The sequence below is a fragment of the Larimichthys crocea genome, chromosome III (genome assembly GCF_000972845.2).
Source record: "Larimichthys crocea isolate SSNF chromosome III, L_crocea_2.0, whole genome shotgun sequence".
Taxonomy (NCBI): domain Eukaryota; kingdom Metazoa; phylum Chordata; class Actinopteri; family Sciaenidae; genus Larimichthys; species Larimichthys crocea.
Genome location: NC_040013.1, coordinates 24,694,500 through 24,717,709, shown reverse-complemented (window position 1 = coordinate 24,717,709; position 23,210 = coordinate 24,694,500). Strand labels below are relative to the sequence as shown.

Genomic DNA, 23,210 nt, shown 5'->3' with positions numbered 1-23,210 from the left:
ATTGCGGGTCCTGTGTGGCTTCCTGCAAACTTTAATGCTTAGACGGGTTTGATGTAAACACTCGGAGGAGACAAAGATGGGGAAAGTCCCAGAGATATTTAACTGACTAATTCCTTCACCAGTCTTTCTTTTCTCTTTGCTCATCTCTTTAGTCTTTTTTTTCTTCGCCTCAATCGTTCCCACCGTGGCGGAAGAATCTGGGAACCCGGGATATGCAAAGCAAACATGCCCTTTTCCGTCATCATCAAAAAAGAAAAGTGTGTGTGTGTGTGTGCTCGAGCGTCTGCTTGTCTGTAGCACACACACACTCACACACTCAACTCCACCTCGCAACAAACACCTTTTTGTTCAAACTTTGCTCCAGGCGTTTTATTTTTTTCCAATTAGACTCGTCGGGGGCCTGACAAGTTTCAACTTTGTTCGCTCCACCGCACAGGAAATTAAAAATTGTATCTGAAACTTGTTGTCTTCCAACTAAACTTAATGAGGAAAAAACATCAGCATGACTGCTGTTTGGCACGAAAACATAGGGTTGTTTTTTTAAATCATAATTCATACTTAAAATTTAATTGTGCATTACTAATTGACTGCTGACTTTCGCAGTTTGGAGTCAAACCTTCCACTTTCCAAACATAAATCACTTTCTTATTTAATTTTGTACAATGTGACAAATGAAGGAGCTTCACTGCTGTATACGAGTGCCATAAATTCAAGTATTTACGGTACGTTTAAGTTCATTTTATACATTGTCTGACACTGATGCTGCATTTGTCACGACGAACGATTTGCAACAACCTGATTGGTTCATTAACCCCTGGAAAATATTTCAAACAATTACAAACTTATTAAAACTTACGCCAGCAGCACGGAAGATTCCTGGCGGTTAGACGGAGCTTTTATTCGTCACCTTTGGACTAAGAAATGATGAAACTTAAACAGTGAATCTATTTTGTCTCAATTCTCCCATCAGTTGCAGTTGCAGCTGGTGATTAACGCACGCTGGTTTAAAATAGCATTTTTTATTTCCTGTTACAGAATGACGCCTCGCTCCCTCATCCACCAACGCAACAAGCTGGGGTGAGAAGGACCTTCTACACTGTACATATAGAACAAACACGTACACTAGATGCAAATTTTAATCCAATTATGATTCGTAACCAGATGTGTAATCTACTCTCGGCGCCGTTCTCGCTCCATCTCGAGTGTGTGAACACACCATCCACCTTCAGTGAAAAGACTGACCCACATCGTTTGTGCATGCGGTCATATCATGCACACTAATTGCAGAGCGGGACGTTATCGGCCACATGTCTGCGTTTCCATGCGTGCGCCTGCCCCTCCCCTCCTCCCGTCTTCTCTGATGTGTTTTTCATGTTAACACTTTGCAGTGCCTCAGGTACATCGTGCGGCTTCCCGCCATACACAGCCCGACCAAGCCCATTTAGAATGTTTTTGTGGGATAACATCGTTTTTATTTTTCAATTAAACTTTTATACTTTTGTGTTTTTGCCCTCTCTCTTCTTTTAAAGGGGTTTGCTGTTTTTCCCATACGCTGTTTCCGTGTGTGCCGTTTTCTCCTCTCTGTTCTCTTTGTCTTGAAGGAATGCTGGCTGCTAACTGTAACTAACTAACTAACTATTTCACAATACTATTGAAGGTCATATGTTCATTGTTAATGAGAGTTTGACTCTCTGTCTGGAACAGCAATGCATGATTTGCATTAAAACCTGAGTTGCAGTTTTGTTGACATGAGGAAAAGTAACTTACATTCCCGTTAGACCGCACAACTTTAAGGTACTCTTACTTTTAGCTGGGATCTTGAGAAAAATATACATTAATTCACAATTTTAAATATACTTCAACTACTTTTATCAGCAGCTGACGATGTGGTTCGACCTGTACATCCCACAGCACAAATAAACTGCTTCCACATAAACTACAATTGGTTACGGCACCATATGACACCTCAGTGAGCACACATAATAATCATGATTTAGAAATAATTCAACACTTTCATCACAAAAAGGATCTCTTTGATATTTGAGTGCCTTTTTCTGTCAATATTGTCTTATTAAATTAATAAATTTAACATAACCTACATGTTGGCATTGCAGTATTTGAATCCTTCTATAGTTTTCCTGTAAACCACGTTTCACCTCTCAGCTATTCACCTAAATCAAATATTAGTGGAACGTCATTTAATGGTTATTTGTGGACATGAGCTTAGCCAAGAGAAAACTATTGTGGACTGTGATACAGGATGACCCTGTTGCCTTCTCAGGTGTATGTAATTGTGTGTGTGCAGCTGGAGGGGAAGTAAGAGAGTGGGTAAGACCATGGTCCTTCTGGACAAGAAGACCTATACACCCTTCCCTCCCATGAGTGTATGCTCGGGGACATGGCTCCTCTATGTGTGCAACGTCTACAGCTACAACCACACAATTAAAACTTTGTCACTACACTCGCAGTTTATAGCATCAGAAAAAAAGAGAACCTGATTTATTATATTTGATCTATTAGGAAAGGCCTTGTTTACAGTTTCCTGTCACTGATTTTGGTCATTTTTATGAAATGTCTCACCAAGCGTCGGATGAATTGCCTTGATATTTGGGACAGAAATCCATGGTGCCCAGAAGATGGATTGTATTCACTTTGGCGATCCGCTGACTTTTCATCTAGCGCCACCAGAAGGTCAAAGTTATCACTTATCCAAGTGAAATATCTCAACATCCACTGGACGGACTGACACAAATGTTTGTACAGGCATTTGTGGTTCCCAGACAATGAATGATACTGACTTTGGTGATCATCTGACTTTTACTTTAGCCAACCACAAGGTTGACATTTGTGGTTTTCAGTAAATTTCTTGGTAACCGTTGGAGGCATTGGGTAATAACTTAAAATACCCAACAAAACCAAAGAAATTCCCAGTAGCCACAGCTGTCCTTTGTGTTTAGCACTAATTGCACTAACACACTAAATTAGGATAGTTAGGTTAAGTATTATACCTGCTCGGCACACCGAGCCATTAGCGTGGCTGTGGACTCTTGGGTTTCAGCTATCATAAATGTGTTGGAGATTGGTTGCTTCCAAATAACAATAATAAAGACGCTGTTTAATGTCTACACACAGGAAGTGTGTTTTATGTTTCCAGCAACAGCTGTTTCTTTGAAGCCGTTGGTATAAACACTGATAGTCACCCATGGCTCAATAGATAAATATAATTACACAGACTGATTGACTTACATCACCACTTATCAATAAAAGATAGAGAGGATATTGTAAATAAAAAACACTTTGATCACAAACTTACTTCACCTCGCCAAACAATCAATCAAAAGGTGACTGTACCAATCAGAAAACCCCTCTCATCTCATCGCACCAATCTGAATCTTGATTTGAATGGTTCGACTGATGAGGACAACCAAAAAAAAAAAAAGGCTTTGAAGCATCATCCTTTATATACGCCACCCAGCCTAAGTAATGCCATATCACATCTGACATCCTAAAGCCTGAGAAATTGATCCCCTAGTATGGCCATTGATCGGGTTGGGGTTTGAACACGAGCTTGGGCCCGAGCACGAAGGGAAGGGTCAGGACCAAGATGTGTGCCTGGCTCAGTTCTTTTGTTATTGGAATCGATGATCGCCCACCATGAGGGAGATTAACCCAGTCGGGTCATGCAGAGCACAGCGTGAGCTTACGTTATTGTTCTGCGTTTGTGTCTGTTTCCAATATAATATTCTTTGTATTCTACGTTAAACTAAGTTATACAGTATGTGTGTGTGTGTTTAGACCTTTAGTGTGAGAACAATATTGTAAAACGAGATCCTTACAAAAAAGGTTCACATCAGATTGAGTTAGGGTGGGTGATATTGTAAAGGAGAGAGCTTTGGAGAGCGAAGTCTTGGCTCCTATCTCACCTCCGCATAGCTGGCCAATCACTGCGGGAGTGCGTGGGAATGCTGGACTGTTGTTTTTGGAAAATTACAAAAATTGTCGGACGCAGGGCTGGAAAGGTGCGGGAGGAGCGCTTTCCGAAGCTCATTCTGACTTTCAGTCGGGGTGGAGTATGCTGGCGCCTTGAGGATCGAAGTACAAGCGTGCATGCATTTCTTTGTGTGTGTGACCTTTTCTGGAAGAGGTGTGCATCCCTGAGACAGTTGCTGATGTGGAAGGTGAGACTATTAGCAAACACAGACACACACATTTTCCTCCCCCCCTGAGGACAAATGAAAAGTCTCTACGCCATTTATCTCAACTACAAGTTCATACACTGACACTTAGCAGCACTATTTGGAGAGAAACAAAGTCAAGTACACGAGCGTGACAGAGCATGCTGTCTAATAATGTCTATTAATCTCTGACATACAGTCTAATCTATCCAAACATGCTATATCTTGTACAAATCAGCACAAAAATTTCAAATGTAAATCATGTGTTACAAGTCTTTACGGGAGCAGAAAGAAAGGAAGGCAACAGAGAAGCTCAACCATGGAGAAGAATAAAAAGCAGAGAGGAACAGAGGAGAGCAGAGGAGGTGAGAGCTGAAGGCTCTGGCAGGGCCGGAGCAGGCCACAAACAGACCAGTGCTAAAGGGCGCAGGACAAGTGTTGCCATGTCCCCCTGAAACCACGGAGGCCGCTGGGTAATGAATAAATAAACACCGCCTCCAACCATCTAGCCTCTTCCTCTTCTCCACGTTTGGCAGCCAACACACAGACACACACACACACACACACACATATGCATACACATACAGAAAACTGGCACACTCACATAAACAATGCACACAAATGCATACATGCATGATTGCCATCGGCCTGACAGCCCAAACACAGACTCACAGACATGCAGGTTCTTGTGCAGCAGAGTTTTTTGTGATTGTGTGTGCATGTGGTGTTCTTTACATCCAGCTGTCTATGCGCCAGAGTATATTCCCTGCTTTGCCTACTTCATACTGTTCATCTGTATGCGTTTTATTTGCCCATCCCATATTTATCCAAGGCCGTGCGGAGACTTTTGGCTGGCTAAGCCAAAGCCGGTACATTCCCACACTCATGCCATGTATAACCCAACTGAGAAATCACCCACACGCCAACAAAGAGGCATGCAGCAACGCCATGTCAGGGCTTAAGAAAACAAGAGACAAGAAGCTGCGAGACTCGCGGAGATGGTGCCTCGGCTCCACATCCTCCCGGTCTGACAGTCAGTGAAAATATTTTCAATTATTCAACTTGCCGCCAAAGATAGAGCGAAGGCCTTTTAAAACGTAACTTGTTGTGACAACGCTAAACGACCCTCACCACAGCCCGATGAAATATAGATATTTTGTTTTGTTTCCGAGGGGATTAATTTGTCATTACCGAGCTGAGATCCGCTCCTCCGTTAAATGGCACGAGGGAAGTGAGAGCAAGTTAGGTGAGGAGCGCTGGTGAGTGAAGGACGGAGGCAGGAGACCTCGAGATATGATCGGATTAGCTAGGAAACATGGAAGCGAGGCAATAAACGTACAAAAACATGTACTGTGAACGCAGTTTTTGATTAATATGGAGTTTTAAAGGACGGGTTCACAACTTAGGAACTCGCTATAATCATTCCTGCCGTACATAGAGGTCATTTAAAGGATCCACTTTGAATCCAAGTACTGAGAAACAAAATCCACAGTCCTCACTTTGTGTAAAAGCACATTCAAATGTTAATTTAACGATAATAAGGCTTCAGCAGTCCGTTATATAAATGAAACGAAGTGGACCTGCTCAAGCTCAACAGGGAAACACTGTCCAGGAAAACACAAAGAGGCAACTTTAACCAATGTTTTTGCAGTGAAGCTTTGTATTGATTGCTTTGGACCTTTTTGACAGCAAAATTGCAATGCCATTTAAAATGCAAATTAGTTTTGCAACCAAAATTTACCAGATTTATGTGATGAGAAGCCTCCAAAAAGTGCAATTCATACCAGTAAAATCAAGTCCTCTCATCGTCATCATCATCATCATCATAAAGCCTTTAGTGTAACTGTGCTGTCGAGGCCAGGATCAGAAATTACGCGGTCCAAGTTCAAGTTTACTGTGATTCCAATCAAATATTAGAGGATTTGACTTGGACTAAACCTGAACTGGCTCATTTTTTATAGTTGTCCAAGTCTCGCATGTGAAATAAACCAGAGTGTTTTATCGTAGTCTATGCCCGGATATTGTGTTTTGATGAAAAAATCTGTTGGTTTTTAACTCAGAAAGCGAGATTACACAACCAGTTTCATCAGCGATCATTAAAAGAGTGTAACTCAAATCACTACACATGATACAATCCCCCTGAAAAGATCAAATAACCGCCCCTAAAAACAACACCAGTGGCCCAAAAGTTAATTTCTTTCCATAGTATACACACACACCATCTACTTCCCTCTTACTACACGCACACACACTTATTGCTTTCCATCAGACAGAAGATTACATGGCAACCTTGACCTGTCTGCCCATCGTAAATTACCACACAGCCTCCGCTGGCACCTCATTCTGGTGTGTCATCAGCTCGCGCCCACAACCGCCATTACGCTACATTAGTGCCTTGGTGAGTCCGTTGTATGTATTACACCATATTCTGCAGCTGGAGTGTAAAAAGTTAAAAGCAGCATGGGGCTATTTGGCATATGAAATATCAGGATGTGATGCCCGTGTTCAACAGAAATACTGTTACATAATCTAAATTATTTGCACAGAAATGTTAAGACACAAGGATTTAAAGCTTTCTTTAAACCTCGTTTATACATTTCCTGTAGTTTGTTCTGAGTTTTTATGTGTCTCGCTTTAAAATATGTGTTGGAGCCTTCAACCGCAGTTCCTAAACAATACCAGGGTAGTCAGCAAGATGGAAAACAACCAGGTCGTGAAGGAAAGTAGGAGATAATTAGAAAATAAGAGCGTAATGGGAGCCCCACTTTATGATTTAGCCTGATAAGACTGGTGCATCTTAACAACAATAAATTGTAACCCCAAGCAGCTTTAATTGAACTTGGCAATTAAAGTGATTCAGATGCCGATCATTAGACCCGAGTAGCAGCTGCACTCACTCATTCTCACACATAAAGGGTACAGTAGCAGAGCGGAGAAATACCCACATACACACAGAGCTGAAATGTCGAGCCGGATGCAAAAAGGCAAAACAATTAACGTGAAAAATACACCTCCGTGCTACATCGATGCTTTTCGATGGGTTTATTCATCAACGCTTTGACCTCCGCTAGCCTTCATTAGGGGCCCGCGAAAGCATCAACAGATGACGATCAGCACTTTCATCAACGTAAGAATCGGTGTGATCGTAATTACGCGTCAAGTAAACAAAGCGGAGGGTCAGATTTTTTGAAAAGGAAGACACGAGTCATGAACGAAATGTCATGATTCAACCTCGACCTCGAGTGATTAGTGCGAGTATCTGTCTGCATGCAGGACATGCATGTGTCTCTGTGTCCTACACTTTATATTGATGCAAATGAGTATCTGACTGTTTATATGGATGCATACAGACCTAGAAAAGTGTGTGTGTGTGTGTGTGTGTGTGTGTGTGTGTGTGTGTGTGATATCAACGTGTGTTCTCTCTGCTCTCCATGCTGCTCTGCTCCCACAGTGCCCCTGGGACCCATCTGCCTCCCTGTTATTAATTCATCAGGCTTAACCATGCAGCGCTTTATGACTCTGTTTGGACTGACGAACTATCACACACCCCTATCTCTCTCTCTCTCTCACTCTCTCTCAGGAAACACAGTATTGAAAAACAATATCTGTCACTGGATGCTGAACCTTCACTTGCAGCTTGATACGACTATGATGTCGTCTGTTACACGTCATGCCTTTTGGCCTCTGTAAGCAGCTGTGCTTTTCCCATATGAACAGTCTAGTTTAGGGTGTACGAGTGTAGATTGTGCCGTCTATGTGTCGCCGCCGCTGAGAGAAATTTCTGCACGATAATTGTCGGGTAGTTCCTGAACCAATTTTCCATCCTCGTGTCGATTTTACAGTGTCAAAACGGATCTCGAAGCTGCCTGGTAATTCTGCAAGCACTCTCAAAATCACTAAATCACTCAAAAACGGTTAAGACGAAATAAAAACCAGCAAAATAGAATATCTTATTACACTTTAGAGGCTCTCTAGAGGGCCACAATTAATTTCTAAGAAGGTCACAAACCTTCTTTGGGCAGGCCCTGAACTCCAAGAGCGAGTTCACTTCACTACAACTTTGTCTGTGTAGCTAATTCACATCATGGAAACTATTTGTGTCTGAAAACACAGGCTGTGTTCAAAATAAACCCCTTTTAAAAAGAAAATCTAAACTTTGCGTTGAGAGATAATCTAAGAATCAATCAATGCCCTTCACGTGAATACGTCTTGATTGCCATGTCTAAACCTATTCCCATCAAAGACGGCGAGGAAGAGATCCGAGATTGCGGCACATCAAAAGAGTTTATCTAGCAAGTATTATGTGGCCGTAAATAGCTGCGGCAAAGATACGAGGCACACTCGCCGAGAACTGAGAAGGTAGAAGTGGAGAGGGAGGAAGTAAGGACAGAAAGAAGGAAATTATTTTACTAGATGGTCAAACAATGCAAATAAAATAACTGCATCTTTTTTTTTTTGGTACAAAACTTGTGCAACTCTTCCGCCATCGAGTTAGAGACTAATATAAGTTGTTTACTCATCTCAGATCATCGTCTTTTCTCTCCGCCTGAACTGTCGACTAACTAATAACATCTAAAAGAAGCCGTAAGAAACATCTTCCGATATTAAAAACTAAACTTGGTGACCGTGTCCGTTCCGTCCTCTCCAGAGAACCAGAATAATTTGTTTTATTTTGTAACTTTCACAGGTTATTCTCATTTTTTTTGACCCATTTCAAAATTATTGCTTTCGTTCATAACAGGTGACAGTTTTTTAATTTCAAATTAAAAAAAAAAAAAAAAAGGTTGACATACTTGTTACACATACTTACTTGGTGTAGGTGACTTTCCCCTCCACTTGGTCCCTCAGAGGCCAACACTAAACTCGAGGACATCCAGGGGGAGTTCTTGCTGGCCGACCAGTGGCTCACCACTGGGGTTATACTGCCCCCCAGTGGACATGATGTGAAGACATTTCTCTGCAATGGAGAGTGAAAGACAATCAAGCATCATAGCATCATGTATAAGTAAAGTGTTCAGCGTCTTGCTCAAGGACACTTCAGCACTGAGTAGCCAGCTGAGAGAAGCTAAAAGCCTGAATTATCATTCTCATCCACAATCTGGATGGCTGGATGTTCTGCGACTACTTCAGGTTATGGGTGAAAGTGTAGAAATTCCCTGTTTCCTATTCAGTTTTGCTTTACAAGCACAAATACCGACATACAAACACGCTTTGGTGTCCTAAGAAACACAGAACTGGACTGCATATTCCTAACGCAGCAATAAATTACACATATTTACACAAATACATTGTATTCCTGCAATCCTCTTGCGCACACACATGCACACACGAGTCAAAAATGCCCATGATAACGTAAGATACTCTCTTACAAATGTGTTGACAATACCCTCGGTTGATTCTTGGACATGTTTCCCACCTTAGAGCCTCTACGGTACAAAACGATTGACAATGTTTGAAAATGGCCCCGACAACGTGATTACAGATATGACAGAATGCCAGTTGTCACGTCAAGGAGAAGTCTGGAGAAGGGAAAAAAAAAAAAAGAGAGAGAGAGAGAAATGGGAATGCAAGACTGAAAGTCTTTGGGAAAAAATGTTGAGAATGACGCTCTCTATGGCGCAAAGGAGTGAGAATGGCTGACAAGAGATGAAGGACAGCGATATGACATGTTTAAAAAAGAAAGTGCAAGAGTTGGAGAGGACAAAGGATGAGGAGAGAAGCAAGAGAGGCATGAGAAGTGTCATTAATTGGCTGAAATACAAGAAATACAACACGGAAACAAAAGAGACAGCATCTTTTCCACAGCTGGACAACTCAGTGGAGAAGCAGGAAGGAGGAAGATGAATGAGGGTGAGGGCAGGAGAAATCTCATCAGGAAACATTATGACAATGAAGCAGAGCCACTCCCTGATGTATGAAAGGAAAGAGCACGAACTGTGTGTTTTAAATGCGTCCAAACAAAAAGAAGAAAAGAAATGTTTGGAGGCTTCAGCATTTCTGGGGATTTCTTTTGCCTCGGTTACCTCTTCAAGACATGGGTGGAAAAAGCAGATGTTGAGTTCCTAGTGGAGACTAAATGTTACGGCAACTTGCTTTCAGAACATGTCGACCTGAGCGGTTATGGCAGAGGGAGCAACTCCGTCTCAAAATATCAACTTCCTCCAGTTTAGTGCATTTCAGCTCGATGCAGCTCGAGCCGAGTTACGCAACATTAACGTCATCTGTTGGGTGGAGGTGGACGGAGCGATAAAGAGGTCCGACGCAACGAATTACTTTTTGTTTGATTTGTTACTCAAGTGCACAGAAGAGTACAAAACTTCTGCTGTTAAAGACAACAAAAATAATAAAAGGGCCAATATTTATATTTACAGTCTAATTTTCATGAATGGATGGAGTAAGAAATAAGGAATACTCCACTCATAATGCATAATCATGTAGCCGCCTCACCCGTCTGCACCTCTTCTGTGGCTGACGTTGATTTCATAATGGTCCTTACTCACTGAAGTCAAGGTGCAGAGGTTAAAAGACAATGTGTAAACTCTGCTGGTCCATCTTTAGGTGAGTATACAACACACCACTGCTGATACTCTTGACTTCATCCCTCCTTCTAATCCCTCAGTGCAGTGACGCTCTCTAAAGCAGTGGCCATGTACTCAAAGAATACTAGAAAAGGGCGCCCTGGTATCTCACCTGGTAGAGCATGCACCCCCCGTGTATCGAGGCTAAAGTCCTGACTGTAGTGACCCGGGTTCAAGTCCAGCCCGGAGCCTCTCCTGCAAGTCTACCCCGCTCTAAATTTCCAGTCTGTCTCTCTCTCTGGATGTCTAATAAAGCATAAAAATGTCCAGAAAATATATTTAAAATACAAGAAAAGCTTACTAAATACAGCAATGAGTTCTTATATTTCTTTCAGCTTAAAAACATGAAGACATGCAATATAAACACAGCTGGGATAATGCAAAGTCAGTGACATCGATTCTTATCTTCAGGTGATTAAACACTAATAAAAACAGCTCAGTTATGTGGTAGTAGTATTAATAGTCATGTAAATTATATTCCATTTCTGCCACCCTCGATCCTACACACTGGTTCTTAAAAGGGTCTGTTCAAATTTTATTTTATATTTAATTACATGACGCAGATATTATTTTTTTTTTTTTAGGTATTCATCGACGCTGAGAGTTCAAATTATTCTTCAGCGGCCTGCGATGTAATCTTAGTATCTGTTATGAGCCAGATGAGACACAAAGAGGCTACTGATCCACGGGTGGTACAAAGATGAAGAAGGTAAACACCGGCGGCTTAAAGAAGTGTTCAAACATTTTCTCTTTTTTTTTTTCCAAGAAACAAACATCTTTTAGCTCTTCGGGTAAACTGCTGCTCTCTCTTCATTTCCTGCCCCAAGCAACCTCACTTAGTGCCTTTCCCTCCAGGGAGCCTTTTCTTGGCAAACAGGGCTGTTTATTTTACTAAAACGAGCCCTCACTTCAGCTGGTTTGTCTAATTAAAATGTTGCAAAAGCGTTGAGGAGTAGGTGTTTTATTTAACAGCTAATTGTGCTGACGCCAGGGACTGGGATATTTTATGCATACACTTTCCAGGATCTTGGGCAAAGAACACAATTGTGCACACACACACACACACACACACACACAGGAGATCAGTTTTTTTTTTGCCCATTGGTGGGATGAATTTTAAACAGTCAGGAGTATCGAGTTAATCAGTGAGAATTCAGTGGGGGAATATCAGGTTGCCTTTTAACAGGGGAGGATGCATGTATGATTAACGCATCGCTCCCCGTTGGACCGAACAGAATAATTGTCTTGTTTACCAACAGGTGTTTTTAATCTAGACGCAGGAATTAACAATCCTTGTTTGTGAGGGCGCTGAGGGCTTGTCATGTTTGAGATGTAATGACTTGCTGTTTTTCCTTGTCAACGGCTCGGGTCATCCTAATTGAGTGTTTCAAGTCGATGAGTTTAGAAGGTGCGAAGCGTGCCTATAAAACAAAAAAAGAAATCCTTTGTTCGTTAACTCGGATATTAACCATGAGTTTTGTTTTTTTAATGCAGCCTTAAAGTTTAACAGTTACACACAACCACAGACTGACAGGAGTTCATACCAGACCAGGATTATATACCAAAAGCAACGCTGCATTCAAATGCATTTAAATTACCAGGCAGCTTCGAGCATTTAAAGTGCAGGGGTAAACAGTAGGACATTCACATTATAAAATAATCCACCAGGAATGTGTGCTTGCATGTTTTTGATTGGCCGACACAGCGCCATGCCAAGACAGTGTCACGCTGCAGCAGGATTTAAGCTCGGTTCGACTTTTTTTTGTCAGATTCAAATAAATAATTGTCTTAAAGTCTTAAAAGTCTTAAAGGCGAGACACAAGAAAGTGTTAAAAAAGGGGGATGTGGATGGAACAGTAGATGTTTCCACACAAATTTTAACAAGAAATGCTTTTTTCCATCCACTACCATTATATATATATTCATATTAGGAGTTCATAAGAAGTATGTAACACCAGTTCTGTGCCAGTCGGACGACAATCGGTAAGAAAAAAATGCAGAAAACAGGATGTAAATAATACATTTCTGTTTGTCTCATGCATTAATGTGAAGGTTACATCATGTCGTCTATTTTTATCTTTTATTTCTTTATTTTTTATCTTTTTATCTCTTAATCTTCTATTTTTATTGATTGTCCTTTTATAATTTATTTTATTATCTTTTACGTTTCTAATCTGATCTGCGTGGCCTTCTGTCAGGTCTGCTGCTCTGTAAAACTTTTTAAAAGGTGCTATATAAATAAAGTTATTATCGTTATCATCATCAGATCTTTGTAGAAGTATTACAGAGTCATGGGTGCGATGAGGAAACTTTCAGAGCGAAAACAGCCGATCAGTTATACTAGTTAAATGTTCACTACATCAGAACTTCAATTCACCCTCAATCTTTTAAAAAAAGGAAAAAAACAAGTGAGCATGAAAGGATTTTCGTGAAAATGAGGATGGTTATGGAAACACAGCTTCACAAAATTCACTAACAATCTTAATTGTCGATTAATCTTTCTTTAATCAGTCAAATGTTGATCAATCCAAGGTACAATCATATAAAACAGAGAAAAGCAGGAGATCGTTACACTGGAGAAACAAAAGGATGAAACATTACTCAAATAATAAACCAATTATCAAAATACTTGCTGATTAATCAATCAATAGACTAACCTAAAATGTTTAAATATAAATATTTATTGCAGGGTTATTCTGCTGAACAACATCATAAGGTGTAACTGTTCCCTGTAGATTCCTTGCCGTGGATGTGATACCGGTGGGTAATAAATTTATCACATTTATTATTTTTTACATCCTGTTTTTTGGAAATTCTGTCACCCTGGTAACCAGAAAAATAAACGGTGCACCACCTTGAGTGTTACTAATGAAGCAGGATTTTCCACTAATGAGGTGTTAAAACACTTGGGTCGTGGTCTTCGTTGGTTCAGGATGGTTTGGAGAAGGATAGTGTGAATTTGGTGAAGTTACTGAGGCAGTAAGAAAGGTAGGGTGGGGTGTGGGGGTCCTCGGTGAGAAGCCGAGCTTGTATTACCTTTTCACGCATCCGCCTGAAGCTGACAGGTTGCTAAAGCAAAGGTATTTTAACATCCAATTTTAACAGTTATGTGGCACAATCGTGCGAAACTAGGGGTGAAAATGAAAATAGAGAGAGAGATACCGAACGTTGGGAATGAATGGACGTTTCCTTTTTTGGGGTCATTTCTTCTATCCTGTGAAAGAAAGAAAAAAAAAACCTAACACACACCGATACCTGTAATGGAGTGTGCAGTTTCCTCCTGTCACTTCTCACCTATAGTGGAAAAAGTAGTGGCTTCAGAAGTGCTGGATGGTCCAAGAGATTTGCAAGATTGTAAAGCCACAATACCAGAACAACTTTCTGGAGCTGCATTTAGCTTCTGTACCCGGATATGAAACTTCTTTCGGTGTTAATGCAGTATTTGATGAAGGTTAAAGCATGTTTTGTTTGTTTAAACGCCTTAAAATTTGCCGTTTTTGTTCACTGTCAAAGTGGGAAACCCTAACATCCAGAAAAACAATGTGGAGGTGAGACTTATAAGTTGTTTGGCTGGCGTTCAATGTTCAACATGGGTTTGCTTCAACCACAATCGCAATCCTATCCTAATCTCACCTAAGTAGAGCTTCATGATTAAATTCCTTGATGTCAAACGTCATGTGAAAGACGGTAGATGGTTGAGTCGAGAGTCAGCACTTACCACAAACCCATTCAACGACTTAAAATCTCTTCTGATATGCCCTAAAGACAAAAGGAAATCTGTGTCTGAGCGGTATAAGACAGCAGCCCAACACCTGTGGAGGAACACCTGAAACAGACAACGTCAGCTATCTGTGAACACCGAGCCAAAACCAAAAAGATATTGAGCAGACGTCAGTGGACGACCGGAGAAAGATCAAGGAGAACATCCGACGCCAAAAACGTCTTTGAAAAGAGACAGAGCGGACTGTTGCCAGGACGATCATCCAGCTAGGGAGTTAACCTTTCTAGGCACTCAGATGTGACCGATTAATAAGGCTGAACGTATTTCAAATGAGCGTTGTGCAATGCTATTGGAAAACTATTGGAAAACTCAACAGCCCTCGGCTTATTTGCTTAGTTTTGCTCAATTCCTGGATGAAAACTGGATCATGATTATTTGATCCCATAAACATTTTGTAACCAACAAATCCTCCATAAAGCAGCGAGTGTTTTGGCTTCTTCTGGACATATTCATGCAAGTGAATCAGTGCAGCATCAGCATCATGTTGTACATGCTTTTTAAAACTAACACTCTAAATTGTTCACTCATCTGCAGTCCGATGGCTAAATGCCATGCAGTGTTGTCCTTAAACAATTATCACTGTTGGTGTGTGTTTGTATCTCGTCCTTTTTGTAGTTTGTTCATCAATTATTTATTAAACTTTTCCACATTTAGCTCCCTCGTATCATTTATCTGTATGTTTCGTAACTTGTATTTGAACAGACACAAAAAAACTTGAGCCAAGACAGCATCATAATGCTGTTTAACATAACTTCAGATTACGAGAAATGCATAAAAAAGGTCAATCTCAAAACATTTAATTTCTGATTCAGGGAAAGAGCACATGAACCATCATAAAATAATTGCTTTTTACATTACAGTTTTAATTTTAAGTGTTCATTGAGAGCTTGAGAGGTGCTGTGGTCTTGTGTCAATCAAATATTTCTTCGCTTTCTGCCATTCGTGATGAAATAAACCTCAGTATCCATGACACATTGAAGCTCAACTTTGGGCCACTCTTTAAAGCCCTCCTCCCCTCCAGTGAGCCCCGTAGGATCCCGTCCTATTTAGAAAAGGGTTAGCCGGGATTAAAGGGTGTTTCTGTCGCTCTTATCTAGTGTTTGAGCACTTGATCACGGAGGCGTGCCCTAATCCGAACATCGATGCGGTTCCATCAACACGCTCTCCTGGAGCAACTCGCCAACAAAAGGGGCTGTTGGGGCTTGTTTAGATGGGGCCACACACACCACACACACACACACACACACAGAAAGACACACAGATCCCTTTTTTAAAAAAGGAACACTGTTTCTGCTGTTGCTCGCTTTGATAGTTGATGCCAAACGTCTAATCTCATAAACTTCTGCTTGTTCGCTGCTGACGGACTCGAGACTTAAGATCTGTGAACCGTGTGTGCGCATGTGTGTGTGTGTGTGTGTGCACACGCAGGTCTGTGTGGGTTTGTTTGGAAGTCTAAGTGGGAGATTAAGTCAGGTTGGTTGATCACCAGTGGATTTGTTTACAGCAGGCTTTAGACAGAGATGATAAGCTGTTTATGTCAGATCTGTCATGAATAATTGCAAATGTTTGGGCCTTCTGATGTGTGTAACACGATAGCCTAACACGTGACGGGGCTTTCCATCAGTGTAGATAAGCAAACAGCAATTGTATATCATTTTTAGAAATGACTTTTTAATACCATTTGGGCCTTTAATATTGACAGTAAAGCTTAATTTAAATTATTTTTTCTTTACATCTGGATTGTTTTGATGCAATATGAAGACTAAAGACAATATTACATTGTGTCTGCTTCCATTTCAGCCTATAAACAGATATGGCAAAGATTAATTAATTAATCTCCACTCAGAAGTGCTTGATTTAGGGCAACGGTGCAAAAATTAAGGGTCAAGACCCCTTTAAAAGAGTAATCTAAAAAGATTATTGTGATAAAAAAGTAGAAAACTTGTGAATTAGTTGAAAATATAACCTCGTGATGCCTCTAAACATTGTTCAGTGTGAGAACTGAATCACACACCGGATGAACTGGACACAACTCATTAAAACTGCATTTCATTTAGTGCGAGCAGAGAACTGAGCCAAGGCTGAAAACGAGCCAAAACACAGCAAACAGCAGAGGAAGACGGATGAGTTTAACAAGAAAATCCCCGTTTGATTCTTTCATTGTGCTCTAGAATTTAATTCTATGAGTATCAGTGTGTTTCTATCTATCTCAGAGCAGACGTATGTATGCAAGTCTACGAACGAGGCAGAGAGAGACAGACTGGGTACGGTCAAACAAGAAAAAATAAAAATAAAAATAAAAAATGACCCCATTGCTTCCCTTGTGGGCCTGCTGGCTATTTGACAGGACTGTATATCATACTCTTGGATGAGTTGTAATTGCAAGTGACTGTTCTGTGTTTCTCAGAAGTGGTCGTTGGTTCGTGTGTGTGTGTGTGTGTGTGTGTGTGTGTGTGGTGTGGCGGTAGGGGTCAGTGGTGTTTTTGTAAAAATAAAAGAAGAAGTGTTGCGCTTGCTGTGGATTCTTTAGGAAATTGCTGTCGCACACGGAGGGGCTGGAGCCGGGGCCTGGCGACGGAGACTGGAGTCTGGCTCCCAGAACCATTACTACGCCTGCTGGAGCCATGGAGGCCAAGCTGTGTGTGTGTGTGTGTGTGTGTGTGTGTGTATTTTGATAGTATACTGCAAGCTTTTGGGGGCTGAGTTGGACAAGAGTAGACTTGGATATGGAAGTGAGGACGTAGGTAATTGTGTTATTTGGGATTAAGAAGATTTAATGTTATTAAATTTGATGACACCATTGCGAGGAGGGGGTGTTTAAAGTGTATTTCATGTATTTTTGCTCAGTCTTCTGGGTTTCCAAAGAGTATTTCAACATAATTTCAGGTCTTACAAAGGTATCAAAATCAATTTCACACTGATCTATTTGTTGCTTTTATTCTATCGTGTGCTTATGTCTTTATTTCGATTACACTGCGAGGATTCATATTGAACACGGGGGTGTGTGTGTTTGTTTGTGTGTGTGTGTGTGTGTGTGTGTGTGTGTGTGCGCTCCACATGCATGTGTATGTCGGTGTTTTTACGCATCACCAAGAAGGTCTTTGTTGAGAAGGTATAGCTATAAATCTCTGCAATGCGAACAGAAAGCTGGAGTCGCCACTCTGGAGAAAAACAGACTAAACACTGATGACCCCAATGTTGACCTTGCATACACACACACACACACACACACACACACACACACATATATATATACACCCCCCTCCAACATGGCACATAAAAGCACTTTCTGATGTGCTGTCCCTAATGAACGCGTGTGCTCGGTATGATTAATCATCTGTTCGATTACTTACTCACAAGTCTGGGATTATGGGTATTTCTGCTTGAAAAATGTTAATTCTTTATCATTTTCTGTCGGTCAACAAAGTGACAAATCACATCCGAGTTAAAACAGGATTCTCTGAACATCTTCCAGCGACATGCAACTCAGTTTGAGGGCAGCAAACCTCCATCGGGACGGGAACACACTGACTGATTTGCAGCTTTTAAATTGTGCAACCACAACCAAAGATCAACCAAACTTTTCAGCTGTAGTAGGAAGACTTATTGTCCAATAACTATTGCTACAGTATGTCGAAAAAGAGAAGCTAAAATGTCTTTTCTCGTTTTGAATTTTATAGAAATGCAAACACCTCTTTTCTTAGTAACTGTGAGAAACACTTTCATTATTTTGGGTTGAAATGAGCAGTCATGTGAGTCTCTGTCTCCCTCTGCTGGACCAGACTGGCACACAGTTGGTGCAGGAAGCAAGGGAAGCAGTCAGTGACTTCAATTTGCCCCCAAAACCCCACAAGAACTGTTAGGTCGACCTTTGACCTGATACCACACAGTGGGGCGACCTCATTTATCACCTGGATGTGGAGTGTTGTGATAGGGGAGGAGGTGGGAGGGGGGTGGGAGAGAGGAAGAGGGGCTGTACGCACTCCTAAAGGGGGGAAAGGAGGCTCTTATGTACATGTACGAAAGTTACAGACAGAGAGACGCTGTCTGGTTTGATGCTGATTGGCTGTGGGGTTGGTGGTGGTGGTGGAGGAGGGCAGGGGGATGCAGAGAGGTCAGGGAGTCAGGGCTGATGAATGTTTTGTGATACTCAGGAGGGGTCTCTGTGAGGAGGGAGCACGGTGTGGCGGTGTGGTTTGAATTAGAGACAAATTGACCCCCCCCTTATAAACTTCAACGTATTCAACCAGTGAGACTGAGGCTGCTGCACAAATGTCGTGGAAGAGACGAAAAGTCTGATATTTAAGCCGTGAATGTCAACAACTTGTATTGTATTTATGTTTAATTTGCCAATTATTCACCTTTTTCTTCCAGTTTGCATCATTATCACTGTCAGAATTCATACCTTTTTCTTCCAGTTTGCATCATTATCACTGTCAGAATTCATCATCCACGCCCTGAGTGCCAAAGATTTGAGTTGCAACAGGTCTGAATGTTTCTCCTCAGCACTAGATCTAACATTTTTTTTGTTTTATGGCAGGGAAATTAATGACTGCAGTTCCTCAAGCGGCCACTCGATGCTGGTTAGAAAACATTTCAATCTCATATTAAAATGTCCAACTTCACAGCAGAAATAAACATGTTTACAGCCTGGTACAAAAAACTGTTTTAGTCTTTATAGCTTATTTCCCCATTCATGACAACTGTACTGAGGGTGAATTTATATACTACTCACCTGTTCAGATTATATTAAGGCTTAAAGTTATGCAGGATTAAGAGCGTGGACGCTTTGATTGAAAGGTGGGTGCTGTTACAGACGGTTTTGTTGGAGCAACCAGGCGTCATTCAGTCCACCTTAGGTCTGCTGATCATCCACATCTTTGCAAAAAATTTTAGAAAGTGGTAGGACAGCGGCATATTATGAGCTTCAGTACACCGCATCGGACGTCAAGCTTACACAGTCCGTTCTCTATACTGTCAGTGGATTTTTATTCCATAGCATGTCTTCTTTCAGACTAGGGGAAATAAAAATTCCCCAAATCTACATTCATGCCACAATTCACAAGGAGGCTTTGTCAAGTTTGTACTGAATTTATCAGACTGTTTCACACACCAGAACAACAACATGCTAACACGTACACAACACATATTTCAAAACTGCCACTGCCACTATAATGAAGAGGGAAAACTGTATACAACAAAGCGAGAGACGTCCTACAAAATCTCACCTTCCAGAGAAGTGATGAGTAAAAAGCGACAATTAAGAGGCCTTTTCCACAAAGTTTGACGTGTCACAGCAGGAAAGCACAGATAGTGAAATTAACAATGGCACAGTTCAATTGTGCATGTTTGCTCACTGTCACAGTTTATACTGTGTGTGTTATCTGGAACCGCTTATCCTCATCAGGGTCACGGTGGGCCTGGAGCCTATCCCAGCTGGCATGGTACACCCAGCTCATCACAGGGCACATATAGTGTCAAACAACCATTCACACTATTCACACAGCCTATGAAGTTCATGTCTTTGGACTGAGCGAGGAAGCCGGACACGGGGAGACTCCACACAAAAAGGCCGAGGTTCGAACCAGGAACCTTCTTGCTAACCACTGCCAGGTCTTGTGAATATGTGAATAAAACATATAAAACTTATCCATGTTAATATTATAACAGCTGTGCTTTCCTACTAGGACAAGTGACAATGTCTGCTCTGACAAAGTAAAATAAACCAGTTTCGAAACAACTACTTCCCCCATAGGTTCCACATCTTGTGTCTAGTCACATGTTAAAGAAATCAAATGTAGCAGAATAAATGGTGTGCAATGTTTGACGTTTGTCCCATATGGCTACCATAAATGTATACGCAACAGAAAACCAACAAGAACTCTAAAGATTTCAAAGCAACCAGAGCAAATACACAAGTCAATCACACTGTGTACTGAAGGGTGAACAATACAGGAGTCAGCAAATCAAACATAAACTGCAAGTCACAACTAACAATTGTTTTCCTTGTTGATTTGCTGCATTATTTAATCTTTTAGTCAATAAAATGTGAAAAACAAGCATCAAAATGTTTCTATCACGTCAATTAGTTTGTTTTGTCCAAACAAACCTTGAAAACTCTGTTTTCTGTGTCAACAAGCCATCTGCAGTGATAGAAAACAAAGAAAACTCACTCAGTCAAAACAATGAATGTTTGCCTTTCATCCCTGATGACTTCAATTACAAACAATCAACCAATCATCAGAGTTGTTTAGGATTCATTTTCCTAACTTCTTTCAACTGTATAAAAAAAACGAGCTTGTAAATGAGCATGCATGTGTGATGCATTCAAACACAACCAGCTTACCTTGTGCAGGCTCCTTATGCAGATTGCAGCTGCTTGCACTAGCAGGTCGCTAACATTGGCTCGTTTAGCTCTCCAACCACACCGAGCAAACTTTGTTAGGTAACAAGTAAGCCGGCTCATTAAAATATATAGTTTTAGCTCCGAGCTGCATTAAACTTGTTTTATTTTTAAATCTTGTAAACTGTTGTTGAGACAGAAACATGAATGAAAACGCCACTGGCACCTCCTGTGTCACATGTTGTTATATGATGTGTACTACATATCCCATAGTTCATCACGGTCTCCTGCACAGCAGGACGCACAACAATCAACAAGTATGAAGAAGTGACGTGCTGATTGGTATTTGTTTATCTATATGAGACTGATAAGAATGATATTAAATTATTTATTCTCATTGTTTACATTTAGTTTTTTTATATACTTTAATATTTACCTCATGCACATAATACAACCAGATTCATGACAGCATTGTTTGAACTCTGCACCATCTTTATTCTACAGATGTTGTTGTTGCTTGCAGTGTTGCAGTGTTCATATCTTTATCCATATATAACTGTAAAAATAGCCTTTTAAGTAAGTGCAACAGTGCAATGTGATTAATGTGATTAATGCATAGTGTTTATCCTTGTTTTTTAGCTGTATCATGTCTACAGTATATCTGTATGTGCATTGACAGCAATGTGTAACCGGAGTGTGCGTACACACCTGGCCAGTAAAAGTTATTCTGATATCCACATATCTGACACTGTCAAGATGTCATCCTTAATATATTTTTTTAATCGATTCAAAATAACATCATGTTATGTCTCTTTTATGTACAGCAGAGCCGTGTGCTTTTAGATACCTACATTTAATGTATTTATCTCGTCTGACTTTTACTGTTTGATCAAATCGAATGAGCTTTACTGAGCCGTCCTCGTTTGCCAGGATGTCTTTATTAACGGGCACCGTTTATTTAAAGGTTCCTCATAAGCTGATGCCATGCAACACATCATATGATAAACATTAAGTGCATTAATATTCATAAACACGATAGTAAAGCTTACATTCAGGTACACTTCAAAGACAGTGAACACTGTTCATACATATATTGAACAGTGTTAGATCTCCTACTATTCATCTTGCCATCTGCGTGTCATTAAATGCCTCTGTGCATTCATTTTAAAAGAATATGCCATAAATAGGCTCTTGTCTACTGTAAATACCCCAAGTGTCCCATATCAGCTTGAGTATGAGACCATAAATGTGTTGGGTTGTAAATACATAACTGGAAAACAGACAGATGTTGACAACACTTCTGCATTCTCAGTCATACTGCACCTTCTGTTGGTGTGAAAAATGTACTTCCTCTACTACGTTAGTATGTCAAAGGTACTTGTGGGTATAAAGAGTCGTGTGAAACGAAGAAGTCAGTTCCAGAGTTCCAGAGAAGGAAACCGTTATTGGGCATCCACTTCCCACACGTTAAAGACATGCCTCCTCATGCTGTATGTTTGAAGATGAATAAAATGTGAATTTGTGCCTGATTTTCACACAAGAAATGTTGAAACATCTGTTGAAAATGTGTTAAAAAAGCCATGATAAATTTGACTCAGTGGTCTTTATTCAGGACCCTGCAAACATTATGTGATATCACTGTAAAATATTATGAAAATCTGCCTCCCAGAGCTGGGAGCAGAAAAAAAATGACACTGAATTTGTCGTGTTTACTCCAGTGATGATGAATGGGAGGCTGACTTTGTGTGTGTGGACTCATTAACTGTTTATATACACAAGGGAGCTTTGGATAAATGACCCTTCAATACCCTGAGGGGAAATTTATGTTGCATGGAGTACATACAGAACATAAAACAAATATTAGGACAGTGTAAGGACACAAAAACAACACACACACTGACAGAAACCAGACAGTCTAGTAAAAAAATACTATCACCGCTTAGTTACAAAAACAAAGACAGCGCCTAACATGCAAATCAAACTTGAAAAACATGTTTTTGAATATCGTCGCTGTGTCTTTTAGTTCATATATTGAACGCAATATTGAAAACAGGTTTAACTACCCAGAGAAGAATGTCTGGATGTTCAACAGATGTGCTTTCTCTTAAATCATTCATGTCTGTATATCTATTTTGTAAGCTTGTAGCTGAAGGTTCACATAATAAGTGACAGTTCATTACAAAAAACTAAGAACTAAGAAGTCAAGACTTACTGTAGTCTGAATTTTCACACGTAAACCTCACGGTGGCAGTATAGGCCCATGTCCACAGTCATCATTAAATAATGAATAATGTCTGTATTAAACTTTTATGGCACGGAGTGAGTGTGCAGTC

General features: G+C 40.6%; 1 long non-coding RNA gene across 1 annotated transcript in view; it reads right to left on the bottom strand.

Annotated features, from left to right (window-relative positions):
- Positions 1-21,087, bottom strand: part of LOC113745603 (uncharacterized) — a 37,520-nt gene extending 16,433 nt beyond the window's left edge. The window contains exons 1-2 of the long non-coding RNA XR_003462240.1: positions 20,881-21,087; positions 8,986-9,132 (exon numbers count right to left, since the gene is read on the bottom strand). This is a non-coding gene — a long non-coding RNA (uncharacterized LOC113745603). The remainder of the gene's footprint in view (positions 1-8,985; positions 9,133-20,880) is intronic.
- Positions 21,088-23,210: the final 2,123 nt, after the last annotated feature.